Here is a 17,207-nt window from a genome sequence, read left to right on the forward strand (position 1 = left end):
TGCCTTTCTATTTTTAAGTTACCTTCCATGTTTTCCATCCAAAATGTCATCATAAGACTTATAATCATTCTCTATTATTATAGCCACTATTTCTGTCCTGAAGAAAGATCTTTCTGATGTTTCATATTTCCAGTCATGTTCCTGGTTTAACCAGCTCCATCTTCTCCAATGCAATAATTAGAAGATCTACATGCTTTCTAGTTATTACAGGTAGGTATTTCAGTGTTCTGTTTTATTTGATTTCTTGTGTATTTTAAAATGTACTCTATTACACTTAGTTATGACTCTTATTCCCACAGCTCGTTGCCCATTTAGTAATTTGTAATATTATATGAAGTGCACATACTGATTAGATGTGAGAGTCTGTGTATGCAGATGTGCATCTCATCTGTTGCATCTTTGAGGGGTTAGTCCTTTATGCCTGTAGGAGCTGGTTTTGTGGACTAAAATTCTGCTTTTGGATAGTGCTATTGATCATTTGGTTAGGTTTCTTTTACCACCTTAGTGAGCTCCTACTATAAGTTTGAAGGAAAATAATTTTACTATTTACTTATGGAAGGAATATTGTATAAGGGTGATTTATTCTGAATGATGAATCCCCCCGCACACTTATGCTACAGTACCTGATACTATGCATAGTTATTGTTATAAAAAAAGAATTTGACTGAATAAAGAGCTTGTCAGTACCCTAAGCCCTTGTTAGATTTTGTGCATGGATAGCTAAGCACTGAAAAGGTGCCTTTCTTAAAATAAGGTGGATACTTGTTCTTGCTTTGATGTCTTACCTTTTTTGTCTAAGAATTTGGAATAATCCTCCACATTGTAATTACTTCAGTATCTTTTGATACATGAAATCTATTGCAGAATGGTAGAAATGTATATGTTATCTTCTCTTTATTAATGCTTGTTTGATTTGGAAGCCAGGGAATGTATTGGGAAAATTACTCGAAGATGTAACAAAAAAAAAAAGGTAGTGCTTTTGAATATTGTAAAGATGACTACACCAAAGGAAGAATCTTTCTGCCGTACCTTATAGGTAGTTATTGTTAAACTTAGGAGCTAAATACTGTCATTTTTCTTGGAGAGGCAATATTGTATGTAGGACAGTGGTAGTAAGCAGGTGATAGAGTAAAAGCTGCTTGTGGATTTGAATTTGGCTAGCTATGAAACAGTGTCTAATTATATTGAGTATGGATTTACCTTGCAACTGCAATTAGAAGATACTTGGAAATTCTTTCAGGAGCACAGAAATCTTGCAAGAAGCTTCTTACAATCACCATGTGGTTGTCTACTTTGTCTTTAATCGGTGTCTGTTAACAACTGAGTACCTTTATTGACAGGGGCAGGGAGATTCTCCCATGCCTACCAGACTTTTGCAGTAGATGCTGTCTGTTTAACAAAGAGATTTTGACTGATTTAAATATGAGTTTGCAGAGATGAGACCTGCTGTGGTAAGAGCCAGTAGCTGAAAGGATACAGTGGAAAGCAAAAGCACTTTTTATGCCCAACCCTTTCTCTGAAGCCATGATGAATCTAAGATCAAGCAAGGTAGGAGGCAGAGATAGTGAAAATGGAGCCAGAGTAATGGGAAGCTTTCTTCCCAGTCTGGTGAGACAATAATGGAATGAGAACCAGTGTGTTGGAACCATTGAGAACTCCAGAGAGGAAGGAGAGAGTAGCATCATGGATGCCTGTTCTGCCTTCCTATGTGTATAGGAAAAAAAAGGACTCCATATCACCAGCATCCTTTTCCCTACATCTCCCTTTGCTTAAGTATTCACATCTCCCACTGCTCAGAAGTGCAGAGAAATGTACCTGGGATTCTGTAGAGAGTATCTCCTTGGTTGTTTTTTTTGTTTTTTCTTTGCTCAAGCAGAGTATATGTATATCCAAAGAGATGAATCGGGGAAACAGTCTTGTTTACATACAAGGGATTTGCTTCCATCTTGTACAAAAAAATTTCATCTCGTCAACCTTCGCTTAGCTTTTTCACAGTTCAACTCCATTAGATCAAAACATAGTAGCTTCCATGTTTATATCATCTCTCTTTCCTTTTAAAATTAATTGCCATTAGGAAGTTGGATAGAGTATTACCAAAGAGAACTTAATTAGTCATCTATGAAAATAAATACCTGCGTAAAGGTATTATCAGAAGCATGTTACTTTTTTGTGCAAAATCTTCAGTCGCTCCCTGGTTTAACAGTTAACTTTAAGGTAGATAATTTGTTGCGGTGAAACAATGATAAGAATTTTGTCTCTTAGGCCAAATGAATCAAAGTGCAGCACAACTTTCAACTCCATGGAAATCCAGTGCTATTTGTCATTCTTGCACACCTGTGTCTTCCCAGTGAGTTGTATAATACAAGACAGACAGAGCTTTCTGAATATTCATACCATAAACTATTATGATAGGTTTTATCTGAACTAAAGCTGTCTCCACAATAGCATGAAGAAGGAGAGGATATAGACTGTCTTTCCACTGGATGTCACTCTTAGCTTAAATCTGTGGTAACTTAATACTAAGGCATTGTCTACATAATCCTAACACCTGGTTTGTGGTTTTTTTTTTGTTTTGTTTTGTTTTTTAAGTTGAAGTTTTAAAGAGGTTTATTTAACTTCATGGCTTTAAGAATTTTTTTTAAGGGAAAAAAAGTGCTTGAAATATTAATGATGATTTGTGGAGTTAGTTTTTACTTGTGTGATTCTAGTGTATTTCTGAATGGGGATGAATTTGTGAAAGTTAATAGCGTAGAGAAGCACTTGGATAAGATTCTCGGGTATTAAGAGAATGTATTAATGTGAGTCTGTTGCAAGCAATTCCCCTGTGCTTGGTAGACCTGATACTCCATAATGAATTTGCTTTTTCATTCGGTATTTAACCTTTCCTTATTTAGTCTCTTTGCTTAAAATTGTTTGTTTGTTTTAAATAGAGCTAGTGAATAAAAAGATTCTGCTAAAAAGAAGTCTGCTAAACCGCCATCATTTAGGTGTGCAGATGTGGATATCAATGGAAAACTTAATTTTGTTTTAAAGCTTTATAAAACTCATTTCTGTTCTCATGATTTCTATGTGCTTTTAGCCTCAAAAGATAGATTATATGCTGTATTCATTAGTGTTTGTCCATCTTTATTTTTGGCAGTGGATAAAATAATGTGTAATGAGAGAAAAATGTTACTTGTCTGACACGCCTTTCAGAAGAAAAATCCAAATCCACTGAAGTTAAAGAATTACGCCCCCCCCCCCCCCAAAAAAAAAAGGCAAGAAGTCCAGGGGTTAACTGGATATCCAAGGATAGCTTTTTTTTTCCTGTCTAGGGGAACAGTGTTGCAGCCTGCCGTACAGTATTGCTATTCACTAATCCTTGACATTGAACTTCCCAGTTTATAGCTTACAGAATGGCTTCCAGTGATTGCAGGGAGCATTATTCTGTGGACCCAGAAGGGGTGGCCTTCCCTAGGCTAAAGGATGTTCCAACATGCCAATCCTATTTCTACTTCTTACTGTCCTTAGAACAGTAGGATCTCTGTGGATAGTAGTGGGATCCTGTGGAACTGAGAGGATGCCAATACAGTGTTTGCATCTCCTAATCTTCAGCAGAGCCTCTGTGTACATGAGTATGTGTTTATCTGTTTCATTAGGAGAATGTACAAATGAAACCATTCCTTTCTCCAGTGTGAAATGATATGTGGGAGATGTAGCTTTTCTACAGTCCTGAGACAGAAGTGGCTGGCATGGAGTGGACAAAATTGCATTCCTTTCCATCACTTGCTGCCCATTTGATATGTTCAGTATATGAGAGAGATTTGACCCTACTAAATATGCTCCTGAAAGACAATTTAGGTTATGCCAATGAGCTAAACTGCTCATTAATTGATGTTCTGTAATGCTCCATTACAAGCAGCAATTTAAAATATATCATGCATAGGTTTTGTTTGCCTGTGTTCCATTAAGTTGTCACAGAATGCTTCTGGTTCTGTGGCATTTTATTTTGCACTACTCCTCAGGGTCACACACAACAGCACACAGCTGTCCCTCTATAATTACATTTCAGCGACACAACTCAGATGTTTGGCTGTTTGGCTTGACACTAATAATGTCAGCATATATTGGCCACAAATGAGCTTTGAAATTAACATTCCTTTAAGGTGATTTGTGAAGTTCATGTCTTTGATACTTAAATGTCACATTACTTTGATTCAAAGTCAGAGCAGAGGGGACAAAATTTATATGGATGCAGGAACCTGCTCTCCTTTCCCTGTGACTGCATATTACAGTAAACATTTACGTGGGCTGAAAGTGAAGCATCAAGGCTGAGTTTGGAAGTTCCGTACTATGATGGCTTTTGCTCCCACCGAGCTAGTTTAAACAGCTGCTGCAAGTTTGAACAGCTAGAAACAATATAGAGATTAAGTATGCCAATCTGTTTTAACTTGCAAAGTTTTTCAGTTGTCAGTAACATTTACTCCATGTGTGTCCCATAAATGCCAAATCAGTGTGTTTGTATTCCAGTCTCATCTGTGAGTTATTGTACAAACATAAGCAGGCCTAAATTATTGCAGCTTATACATGGCCCTTGGCTGCTTTCCTTGCCTTGGTCTTTTAGGCACTGATAAGTTGATTTCTTGTCAGTGTCTGCTAAAGAGATGGATGACAGTTTTGCATGGTCACCTGACCCCACGTACAGCCTCTGGAGTGGGGAACAAATGAAAGGATAATTAAAGAGCAAATGGGATGTGTAACCTGTGCTTCTAGAACATCTGCATGAACACCGAGAAACATCCCACCCAGAGAGCAGCAACTTGAGTTATTTGTTGCAGTATCTGCTCTACTAAATGCAGTAGAGGAATCTAGCATCTGTTTGTTCATGCCAAGTGAAGTGATTTGCTACCGTGGTACTTTGGTTTCATGTTACTCCTATACAGACTTTTTGTTCCTGTTTGGAAGAATATACTTTTATATTGAGTTTTCTTTGATATTTCTATTGAAAATGTTGGCAATGATAATGATTAATGTATTTGGTGATAGTATTTGAGTATTCAGGATCTACAAATACACCTCATGCCCTAAGGTCTGATTAATTTTGGGGGGGCTATTGGTAAATGTTGCAGCAGTGTTTTCATGCCTGGTCTCCCGCTAAAAAGGAGTTGTCCAGTTAAGAGGTAAAAGACAGTACAAAGCAGCTTAAACCATTTTTCATTTCCTTTCTTGAATCTGTTAGTTTTCAAAGCACCGTTATATTATCCTTTGTAAAAAGCATAGTCTTCTGCATTCATTTTGTAAAGGTAGAAGTTACAGGATGAGTGACCTCCCAATTCTAACTCTGCTGTCTTTTTTTTTTGGAGGAACTTTGAGCAAGACAGTGGCTACCAGTAGTTGAGTCTTGTACTGGTTTGAATTCTGGACACAGCCTCTGAACTAACTACAGATTATTTATAAAATAAGTTTAACTCTTTAACTCCTGCTTGTATTTTGAAATGCAAAAAAAAATATTTTATCTTGAAATATATTTTGAGCAGCTTAAGCGTTCAGAGTTGTGCTCAAAATGTGCATTTGGGTCATTCACTAAAAATGAGAAGCTGACATACAGTCTGATCAAACAGGTGTTTACTGATGAGAAGAGACACTTTGCATATTTAGGCCTTTATGTGCAACTGGGAAAATTACCCCCTCAGTTTTTTTATCAGACATTTAATATGTATAATAGTAAACCTAAACCCCTTCTCTCTGCATCCATCCATAATTGCTTAATTTTCAGGAAGTGTGGTTATTCCATCTTATCCCAAACATGTTTGCATGAGGTGTTGAAATGCAAATTGTTAATGGGTTTGATTGTGTAATTATCTCATAATATCAGTCATGATTTTCCTGTTGAAAGGCAGAATTTTGTAAGCATGAGCTTCCCTCTTTTTCTCACCTTCCCTCTGGCAAAATAGAGACACGTGAACTGAATGGCATATTATAGCTATACAGAACAGTTTTTGTATCAGTTTTTATAAAGGGAAACTTTTGAGGGGCTATTTCTGTTGTATTCACAGTAATTGCTACATTCATTTATATGCTCATTAAGACTTTAAAAAAAATTATTGTAGATTTATTTCTTTGCATTTCTAATATTGAAGACAAAACTGTGCACAACTGATGATAAAGAAAAATGGTGTGATTTGAGGATAATATCACAGATTGTGCTTGGTATTTGCTTCTGTGCTGAATAGCATCCCTTAATGTGTGAATATTGTCTGAACCTTGCTTGAGGGAAGCCTAAGGAGCTGATGGAATCATGTGGGCCTGGAGCTTAGCTGGAGATACAGAGATGCTTTCCAATGCGATCATGTAGATCAGTTGTTCCATTAAATACTACTCAAATGTTAAGTTCCATTATGCTTTAGTAACAGAGTACTTAGTATTTTGTTTAGACTGTAACTGATTTGTTACTGTTTTAAACTGGAAGAAGTTGCACTCAGTTTTCTTACATTTGGGAATATGTCTTGCAGTAATTTTGAGTGTGAATTCAGATGTAGTAGTAGCAACAGTGGACTGTGTCTAGCTATTGGAAAAAATAGATACTTAGTAATATTTATCTGGTAGAGCTTCTGAAGAGTAGTTGCTTCGCCTGAAATAACCAGATAAACAAAGGCCTGGAAGGGAAAGAGGGCTAAATACAGGCTTAAAAAGGTTCATAAATAGATGCTTTAAGGAAGGGAAAACACTATACATAAAGAACTATGTCTTATCTCTTACTCTGGAAATTAGTGGCAAGATGTCCCTGAACAGCAATGGAAACTATATATATATTTTTTTTCCTTGAATCACACAACAATTCATAAACAAATACTGGAGTGGCATTTAGATTTTTTTTTTACACACTGGCAATGTGTAAATTTTCCTCCCACAGGTAGCGATCCAAACACATGGATCAGTAGCACAGTGAATCTCTCTACTAGTGCAGGAGTTTGTTGCTGTCCCATTTCACTGTGGGAATCATTTCAAGAATGAAGTGTACCAGTCTATGAGAAATGATTTAGTTTATCTCAGAAGAAAATATTCATATGAGGAAATGCAGCACAGTGTTGCCTGTTCTTTCTACATCATATAAAGAAAGGAGGCTGATGCAGTGGTAACTGAAGTATCAGATAATTTCCTGAATTATAGGTAGGAAGAGATTAATACTTAAGCTATGTTCATGACTCTAGGAAATATGAAATAGCAGGGCTCAAGAAGTGTGTGTGTTTGACACCATATTTAGGGTATTTAGACACTGAATGTATTTGCAGGCACCTGTAATCCTGTTCTGATGTCCTGGTTTCAGCTGGGATAGAGTTAACTGTCTTCCTAGTAGCTGGTGCAGTGCTATGTTTTGAGTTCAGTATGTGAAGAATGTTGATAACACTGATGTTTGCAGTTGTTGCTCAGTAGTGTTTAGACTACAGTCAAGGATTTTTCAGCTTCTCATGCCCAGCCAGGGCACCTGACCCAAACTGGCCAACAGTGTATTCCATACCATGGGACGTCCCATCTAGTTTAGGAACTGGGAAGGGGGGGGCAGGGATTCGCCGCTTGGGGGACTGGCTGGGTGTAGGTCGGCGGGTGGTGAGCAATTGCCCTGCGCATCATTTGTACATTTCAATCCTTTTATTACTACTGTTGTCATTTTATTAGTGTTATCATTATTAGTTTCTTCTTTTCTGTTCTATTAAACCGTTCTTATCTCAACCCAGGAGTTTTGCTTCTTTTCCTGATTTTCTCCCCCATCCCACTGGGTGGGGGGGGAGTGAGTGAGCGGCTGCATGGTGCTTAGTTGCTGGCTGGGGTTAAACCACATCATCTGACTAGCACTTTTAATGACTTCACAGATTAAACTATCAAAATTAAACTGGATATAGATGTCAATTTAGAAATGGTCTCTTTGGACTGGAATTAAGATACATGGGTTAAATTAAATTGCTGCTATCTAGCAGGTGCTAACTGTATGAAGAAAAGGAGAATTTCTTCCTCCACCTTTGGCAAATGTAGTACAAATCACAGGAATCAATTTTACATTTTCTAGAACTGAAACAGGAAATACAGCAATAGAAATCAATTTATTTCTGGTTTCATTGGAACTATCTGCAATAATAAATACAGATAAGAGTCCAGGTATATGTTACTTCTAAACAATGTGAGCCCTTAGACACTTAAAGGAGGGAAAGGTGGCAACAGTGAAGAGAAAAGAATGAATCAGACTCCTAATTCTGCTTGGGTGTTCCTGAAGAGATGGAAGGATAGGACATTTTGCATTAAAAATGGCATCTACAGCACCATTATGTGTTTTCCTCCTGTGTTTTGGTGTATGAAGTACATTGGTCAGAGTCCATTCCATATTAAGTATCTTAGAAAGAGTCTGCCACTGTTTCAACTTACCTGGATTCTCCTTTGGCTGTCCTGGCATATCAGGCTTGTTACTGATCATAGGTGCCATGTTTTTATTTGTTCTTGCATTTATAGTTTACATTTGTACTCCTTTTTATTGCCTTTGCATGCATTCATTTAGAACAAGTCTCTTTTATTTGATGTTTCAACAGCAACAAGGGTTTGGGGGGTGGTGGTTTGGTTTTTTTAACCGTTACTTGTTTGAGAGTTACAGCTACAATTTTGGCTTATGATTTCTGTCTTGGAAATGCCCTAAATATAGTACTGACTTATTTTTAAATTTTTGTTTCATTATTTCACCTTTTAAAGTATGTTCAGCATATTATTGGGAGTCTTGAAGGTTTTCTTTTGTAAGTTGTCATCATGAAAAAAATTGACAGCCTACTAATCGCTTCATGCCATGGTGAAGTTGGCAGTGTAAAGAAGAGAAGAAGAAACAGCTTCTCTACAGAACAACAACAAAAAATGACCCGACTATACTAACATTATTGTTTTTCCTAAGATAGGATTTTTTTTTTCCCCTTAGGCCTCCAGTGGGTGTGGAATTAAATGAATAGTGTAGTAAGAAAATGGCTGAAGGACTGCTACTGAATCAAGCTTTGTAAAATCAGTCTGCTTAATTTTGTCTGTTGCGTTTCTAATGTTTTCTTCATAAGGAACAGTTAGCGCTTTTATTGTGACTTTATTATGTCATCTATGTTGTTACTTAGCGTTATATGTTCTGCAGCAAGTACCTCTGAACTTTTCTCTGTAGCTTTTCTCATTAAACAGTGATCATCGAAGCAGTGTTGCGGAATTAGGGTGTAACTTCAGATCTTTCTGTGTTTGGTCTTTTCAAAATGCAGAAATACCAACTGACATAAATTCAGAAGTTTTAGAATCCCTTTTGGGAAAGCTATCAAATTTTGACATTTGTAGTCACTTTTTTGCAGCTTAAAAAGAGATTGAACTCTTTTTTTTTTTTGTAGCTCTCCTGTCAATGTTCTTACAATGTTACCTTCATAGAATACCAGGGAATGAGAGTCTTGATTTGTTTGACTCTATTTTTTTTGTTTACATAAAAACTGTAGGAATTTTCTTTTTCTAGCTGACTCAGTGCACAAAAAGAGATTGTCACTGTTCCTAGGTGAATGAGTCGAAATGTTTATACCACCCATCGTGTCTTCATGGTAGAAGGATGTATCAGTTATCAGAGCAACCTACATATGACCTATCATTTATTTTTTGCTAGTTAGGCACAGGTGAAAATCTACATTCCTGTCTTGTGACCTTTTAAAGAATATTTATTTCCCTATTCAGATACTGTTTCTCAGACAGTTATTGTTCCCCACTCCCCCCCACCCCCCCAAGTTCATCTCTAGTTTTTAACAAAAAACTATGAAACTGGAGATTCTCTGGAAGAAAAACAAACAAACAATCACTCCTTTATCTGATGCACAGTGGAGGAGAATGTTTGAACGTAAATCCTGTTCAGCCTTTCTCTTACATTGTGGGGAGATGATTTAACCACTGAGCTTTTCTTTTTACACCTTCAACTCAAGTATTTAAATTGTCTGGTTTGTAAAGCAACTTCCCACACAATTACATCAACACAGTGGAGACAGGAGTAAGTGTGGGTCAAAGGTTGATGCAGAGAGTAGGGAGAAATTTTTAACTGGTGGAGAGGAGAAGCCGCAACCTTTGTCCTCCCATATATGCATGACCAAAATTTCTCCTTATGCACAAGGAAGTCTTTTTTGTTTTGACAGATGCTGTATTAAAAGTGTGGAAAAATCTGTGGGTTTTTTCTGTGTCATGTCCCCTGCCCCGAACATAACATTTTCTGCTGAAATTTTTTCTTGTTGACAATTTCCTAAACATTTCTAATACCAACCTATCCAGCTCAAAAGAAAATGCATGTAGTAAAATCTGGTTTTATCAGTCAAATGTTGTATCAGACTTTACACGTGAGTCTATTTGATAGTGTGTGTGGGGAAATAATGCAGGATATAATATCTAACTTCTACTAATAGGCAGCAGGAACACTTCTAAGTTTCTACAGTGCTGTGGTCCTAATCTGTAACTCTGGTTATAGAGTAGCATTTGTCATACTGAGAGGTAAGTCCAGTATCATTACATGGGTTATCTCACTGGTTTTAGTGTTGGCTTTTCCCCCAGTGATCAATTTACTTGGATTATGTAGCTGGCTTGCTGCAACAGGATATCTGCAAAATGGACAGAACCTAATAGGATGTGTAAGACTGCCTATGTATAGGGAGGAGGATGTATAATAGCCTGCCTCTAGAAAAAGTGAGAAATGGTCTCCATTCACTAGGCAAAGCTCACACTTGCTCCAGTGAACATGTAAAATTGGAATTGTTAAAAATAATAATCAAACTCTGTAAAAATCTTGTTGAAGTTTCATTGGTTTTTGCATTAATAGAAGTGTTAACCTAAAAGGTTTGCAATGATCTTCAAGAGAAACTTGCTGTCATGAAGATTTTGTGCATATTCTTGCACCAGTGATGCATGTCTGGATTACTGCTAATGCTGTAAGAAGCACAATTGAGTCAACTTAAACTTTCCTAGTGCGTTGAACCAAGGGACGTTAGCCAAGCTTGCCTGCTGACAATAGCAATACAAGCTCATTTTTCTAGTTCAGATTGAATAGTATTTGCGTATTCCTTGCCACTATGTTAATTAAACAACTGTGATGCTGCTCAAGCTGCAGATCAAGTCCAGCAAACAGGAAAGAAAGTGAATCATAACTAGGCTATTAACTCAAATGAGAGTAATAAGACATTCTAAGCCTATTTCCTATTCCAGTTCTGGGCTTTGAAATTCTTGTTGAATCAGAACAAGACTGAACTATAATCTTTGGTCTGTTTCAGGTAATTCTGATTCCAGTATAGAATGTCCTAAATCAATTAATGTTAACACAGGTAGCTAGAATAGCTAGCTTGGGTCATATTCTTACTTTTTCAGAGATCACTAAAGCTGTATTTAGAAACTGAAGAACTGCTTGGGCCACAGTGACTCAGAAATTGTAGGCGCTCCAGAAACTGCTTGTGACAGGAATGACCTCCTTTATCCCAAATGATCTCAGAAGGGGTTACAGGCAAGTGTAGAACTCTGCACTGAGCTAACTAGCTTCCAAACCAGTGGAGTTTGTTGAAAGAGCAGGAGCACAACCAGGCAATTGTAAAAACCTTCCTTAAACTTGTGAGATTCATGAACTTCAATGCTGTTCCTAATGGTGCCACTGACAGGAATAACACTGGTCAGATCACTTAATTTACCTTTATAAGAGATCCTTTGTTGTACAATTGCAAAGAGTTATTAGAAGATCCCTGTCTCTCACTGGTTTGTAGTGTGTGTAGGTAGAAAAAAAAGTTAATAAACTCTTATAGTGATTTACATGGTAGAACTTCATGCTACTTTAATGGATGTGTATGTGAACATAAATCCTAAAATGATATGTTTCCACATATTTCCACCTGAAATACTTTTTTGAAAAAGAGTAGTAGTTGGTATCATCTAAGGTACTAGGTATATTTGAAAGAATGAACCCCAAATTCAGTTGTTTTCTGATACTTTTATACACATCAATTTAATTGTCATTTTTTGTTCTGCTAGCAAAGTTCTTCACAGTGTCTCTAGTCCTGTTTTCTTCCCAGTGGCTTTACTGGAGACCGAAGCTTGTATTGTTAGTGTGTATAACTCATTTTTCATTCATTCAGGTGGTCTTGTTGTGACCAAGAAATGAAGGAAATCGTATGGAATGGGAGAATGGGCCCTACCACATTCAAGTGTATATTTTTAAGATAAAAGTTTGGGGTTTTTAATATGGTAATTAAAACTAAATAACCTTTAGACCATACTTGAATCCAGTGAGATTTGATTTCAAAGTTACTTTAAAGGAAGTTCTGTAACTTAAAAAATGTGTTCTGTTAATTTAATGGTTTAATACATTTGAATTAACTAAGTAATTTGAAAGAAAATTACTTTGCAATGTCTTTGAAACTTGCTTCCATTGGTTTCTAATGGGACTTGAATTCCTTTTCCAGATACAATCTGTTTCAAGAGGGTGGCTTCATGTTGCAATAATCCTTCTCATTACATTTCAAGGACTTAACTCCTTTTTTCCTTAATAACGTACTCCTGGCAACTAGTACGTAGCAGTTTCCTGTTTCAGTAGTATGCTGCTTGTTAAAAATAACACTGAAGCTCTGTGAAGTTTGCCTAAGGGCACTTCTTGATGACTAAACTGGGAATTATTGTGTATCTGCAACATTTCCAACATGCAAAAGGGATCTTGAAATCTCTGGGTTTGTTTGCATTTACTGGACCTAAGAAAAATGTCTAGGGGGTTGGAGATCAAGGATGAGAAAACAGATTTGGTTTTGGATTTGTTTTGTTGGGTTTTTTTTGTTTTGGTTTTTTTGTTTGTTTTTGGTTTTGTTTTTTTTAGCAGCAGTTGTTGTACAAAGCATTTAAGAAAAGGCTGAGTGGGGCTGCAGCACTGCTCATGTCAAGAAGTCTGTATGCAGTATTTCCAGATTGGTGGTTCATAACCCTGCAGTACACCCTGGGAGAAATCCTGATAGTTTCTTGCTATGTGAGAAGGTTGTTTCCAGTGCCTGATGCTGGGGCATAAATGTCTGGGTTTTAGTGTGTTTAGAATACTCCTGCTCCTCAAACACAGTGGAGATGGTATACCTTAGTGTTTTTTCTATTTCAGTGCTATTTTAAAAACTGCATTTAAGTAGATGTAGCTGATTCTGCAGCATCTGAAAGGACTAAGCCTGCAGGGTGTCTCATTAGACTGTTTATGTGTTTTTGTGTGGCTTGGAAAAGTACAGTGAAAGGGGATGTGACAAACTTGCCTTCTTTTGTAACTAGAAAGGCAGTTGGCAGGCTTCCAATGAAATGACCATTGCAGTTCAACTAAGCACTGTCAAAAAACAGTCTTGTCCCATCAAACATGAAATATGAATATTATTATGTTGACTTTATTAATTTGGTCTGTGTTTTTATATATTGATTCATTTAAAGAATAAAGATTGACAGCCATGTGTGATAGGAAAAATGACTGAAGAAGCTCTGAAGCTAGGTACCATTCTTAAATAAAGATAGAGAGAATCACTTTTTCAGTATCCAGCTTTTTGATGAGTTGCTCTGTATATTCCTCCATTAATGTAGGAGTTTGCTTTAACTATAGTCTCCTCCTTTCCAGGTTTTCCCAGATTTCTTCCTTCCCTACCCCCCTGCCCCCCCAAGATGGTTGGGCTGCCAGCCTTGAAGCTAAAGCATAATTCAATCTTTTTATGTCTTCTTGTTCAGCTCAAGTCCAGCTGATCAGTGAGTTATGACTAGAGGATTCTTGGTGGAGGCTATGATTGCCTTGGTAGCTGTGTGCACTGATTAGAGGAGAAACAGCTGCCTTTTGTGTCCTTTGTTCTGGTGGTCCTTTAAAGATTGGGCCTGTGTCAGAGCCTGTTTGCATGTCATTGCTTAGGTAGCCTAAAATAGTTGGGTGCTCTCAAGCTCCTGGCATACTCAATGATTTGTATTTGCCTTTATTTAAAAAAAACCCGACAAACCAAACTCTTCTTCAGTTAACCCTATGCACCTGCATTACAGGTGTCTTATGGCTTATATTGCTGCTTTGCATATGGTTTGAAAAGAGGCTATTGGCCAATAGCAGTCTGCATTACTGAAAGTGATCCTTTCTGAGCAAAGTATGAGAATGGTATCTTTCAATTTGAACGATATTTTCCCTATTAGTATCTAAATGTTCTGCAGTTACACAGTCCATGATGCAGATGCTCACCCCTGTATTTATACGAGCTCCATAAAACAGTATGCTTAGAAATGTAGAGGAAAATGTGAAATAACTATGAATATGCACAGACGGCCACTGGTAGCTCTTCCTGTCTCTTGAGAGTGAGAAGCAAAAGATGTTCTTACTAAAAATCCAAGTCAGAGAGTGTTAAAATTGCTATTTATATACAGCCAACAACCATATGTCAGGTGTAACTGGATGGTAGAACTCTAAATTGAGCTAGTAGTTAAACTCAGTGCTGTGATGAATATAACATATTGAATTAGTCGTGTGCTTTCTCCATTGAGGCAAAATGTTAATCTTTAATCCAAATTAGTTCTGAATATCTCAAATGCAGCTTTATACTGCTTTGCAAATCATGCTGTAAGGATCTGGAGTAGTCCTCATCCTGGTTACAAGTGTTTTAGCTAACGGGGTCTTTATATAAATGGCATGCTCTTGACAGTAAGCGATGGTGTAACTCTCCTCTAGTTGCAGTGCAGGAAATTCTAAACTCTAGACCACATTTATAATAAAATTTGAACTTTATGGCATAAAGACTTGTGGGGTTTTTTTTCATATGCGTATATGCTTGCAAATCTTAGCTTGTGTTTCAGACATGTACTGGTTCAAAAAAACCCCAAAACCAAAACCCCAACATCAGTTGTTCTGAAGGGAGTTTTGAGTTCTAAATCTGTTTGGTAAATGCATTTTGCTGTCCCCAGTGTTTTTGCTCCTGTTTTATTTTGGGTAGTAAGATTTCCAAGATCTCTGTTCATCTGATAACTCAGGCACTGGATAGAAGCAGCATATTTTAGCTAGTTTCTGTTTTGTTGTTGGATTCAGCAGCATTGGTATAATTGCTACAATAATGTTTAGTTAACTGAGAGTGTCAGGACTCACAAGACACCCAGTAGTCTCTTAAAAAAGTGATACTGTTATGAGGTAGTGGGTAGCACCATTCCTGGAATGGGCACTGTCACAGCAATACTATATGCTTGATCTGTCTACTGGGGTGTTCCCTTGCTTGCCAGGGAAAGTACTCCTTTTTTCCTGTGTCTCCTAACCATAGGAGTTGGTTTTGGGCTGTGTGGCATGGCCAGAACAACAGGTTTTGTTTTATTGGCTTGATTTAATCTGAGATAGTTGAAGACAATGCTTCCCAGCAAGCACTCCAAGGCAGCATGATTTTCATACCTTATTATCCCTTTTCCTATTTTCTGGTCCTCCTTTTTGCTGCCCACATACCTCCCTTTCTTCACCCCAGTCTTTTCCCCTCCCTGCCCCCCCCTTACACTTTCCCTGTTGGTCCCAGTCTTGCTGCACCTATGCCCGGATTTGGCATTTCTGATACCATTACCTAGATAATCTCAGCCTTTTGTGCTGTTACTGATCTGGATACCTAAGTGCTGCTGGCCTAGCACAACTCTGCTCTCCAGAAAGTCCCCAGCACTCTCCTTCAGTTATTGACGGAATTCATCTGTTTTTCATGTAACTTCCCCATTATCACCTGTGAAGCTCAGTCATTCTTCATGGTGCTATCTGTAACTCTTGTCAGCTGCTCACCTTTGGCATTTTCGCATGCCGTGTTCAGCGGCATTCCATGTCCTCTGCAGCTGGCTTAATCTCATGCCAGGACCTGGTCAGTGGCCTAGTCCTTTGCCTACAGCCCTAATAGGTATATAGGACAAACTCTGCTTCTCCCATGCCTTTTTCCAGGTGGCAGGGCTTCTCTGGGAAAGAGCATATTTTTTGATCATGCAAGAGTCTACAAAAGGCTTTCTGTTTGCCCAACAACCAGGAGAAGTAAAATAAAACTGTCATGGCATGCCACTGAGCACTGAAACTCTGTGCAAACATCGAATTTGATCTGTTCTACTGGAACTTGCTTGGAATAGATATATCAGTCCATTCTTTTGAACCTGCTGGACATTTTATGGGAAAATCAGCACGAATATTTGTGTGATACTGCTTCACATTTCTATTCTTCCAGGCCCTTCACCAACTTGGCTGCCCTTCTCTGGACATGCTCCCGCACCTCAATGTCCTTCTTGTAGAGGGGAGCCCAAAACTGAACACGGTATTTGAGAAGCAGCCTCACTAGTGCTGAGTATGGGGGATGATCCCTTCCCTGGTCCTGCTGGCCACACCATTTCTGATACAGGCCAGGATGCTGTTGGCCACCTGGGCACACTGCTGGCTGTGGTAACTGCAGCCTGTTTTTCCTTGTAGAAATAAGTAATATCGACAAACTGCTGAGAAAATAAACTCCACTCCCACCAAATTGACACGTTACCCGGTGCTTGGGGAAATTTGGTTACAAAACTACATTTCTACCACGTTTGTCAGCACTGTATGACTGCAGGATTGCATGTTGATTAGCATCAAATCTTTTCTTGATGCTTTCAGGCAGATCTCTTACTACTGTAATCTCTCCAACTACTGTTGCAGTTCCTTGGTGTAAGTTTGATTCTGATCAAATTTTACCAAAGACAACTTAGGAAGCTGGTAAAAGAGGAGAAGTACTAAACTGCAAAGAAACCGGAAAGCAGCCACACTGTCACTGGAAGTTATTTTTTTCCTGTCTAATAGACAAAAAAATTGCTTAAAGATTCCTTGAAAGGAATGATGGAGTGGGCAACAAATAGTAACTAATAGATTAACACTGCTTCATTAACATGACAACTCCCTTTACCTGGCTTTGGCAGGTTCTGGGAAACACTGCTCCTAGTTCCTTCTAGTGTCACAGACTCCCAGGTACGGGGGTAGAGAGTGACTCCCAGATCTCCTTGCGTTGACGGAAAATAACAATTTCTGAGAACTCTTTGGAAATGTTTCTGATTGTTCCTTATCTTTCAAATAGCTCCACTGTTTTTCCTGATTCCTAGAATGATTTTGATATGAGTTGACATGTAAAATAAGAGATTAATTTATTATTTTGATTCAGGGCAGTTGTTTTGGGAAAAATAGTGAGGTTTGTCATCTGGAATGTCACAGT

The 17,207-nt window shown here is 37.9% G+C and overlaps 1 long non-coding RNA gene across 5 annotated transcripts in view; it reads left to right on the forward strand.

The window, feature by feature from the left end:
- Positions 1 to 17,207, forward strand: part of LOC138689289 (uncharacterized) — a 350,596-nt gene that overhangs the window by 43,429 nt on the left and 289,960 nt on the right. The window contains exon 1 of one of the 5 annotated variants that reach the window (XR_011328159.1): positions 90 to 210. The exons of the other annotated variants lie outside the window; for them this stretch is intronic. This is a non-coding gene — a long non-coding RNA (uncharacterized lncRNA). Of the gene's footprint in view, positions 1 to 89; positions 211 to 17,207 lie in introns of those variants that run through there. 5 annotated transcript variants of the gene reach the window in all.

Source organism: Haliaeetus albicilla, chromosome 16 (genome assembly GCF_947461875.1).
Source record: "Haliaeetus albicilla chromosome 16, bHalAlb1.1, whole genome shotgun sequence".
Lineage (NCBI taxonomy): Eukaryota > Metazoa > Chordata > Aves > Accipitriformes > Accipitridae > Haliaeetus > Haliaeetus albicilla.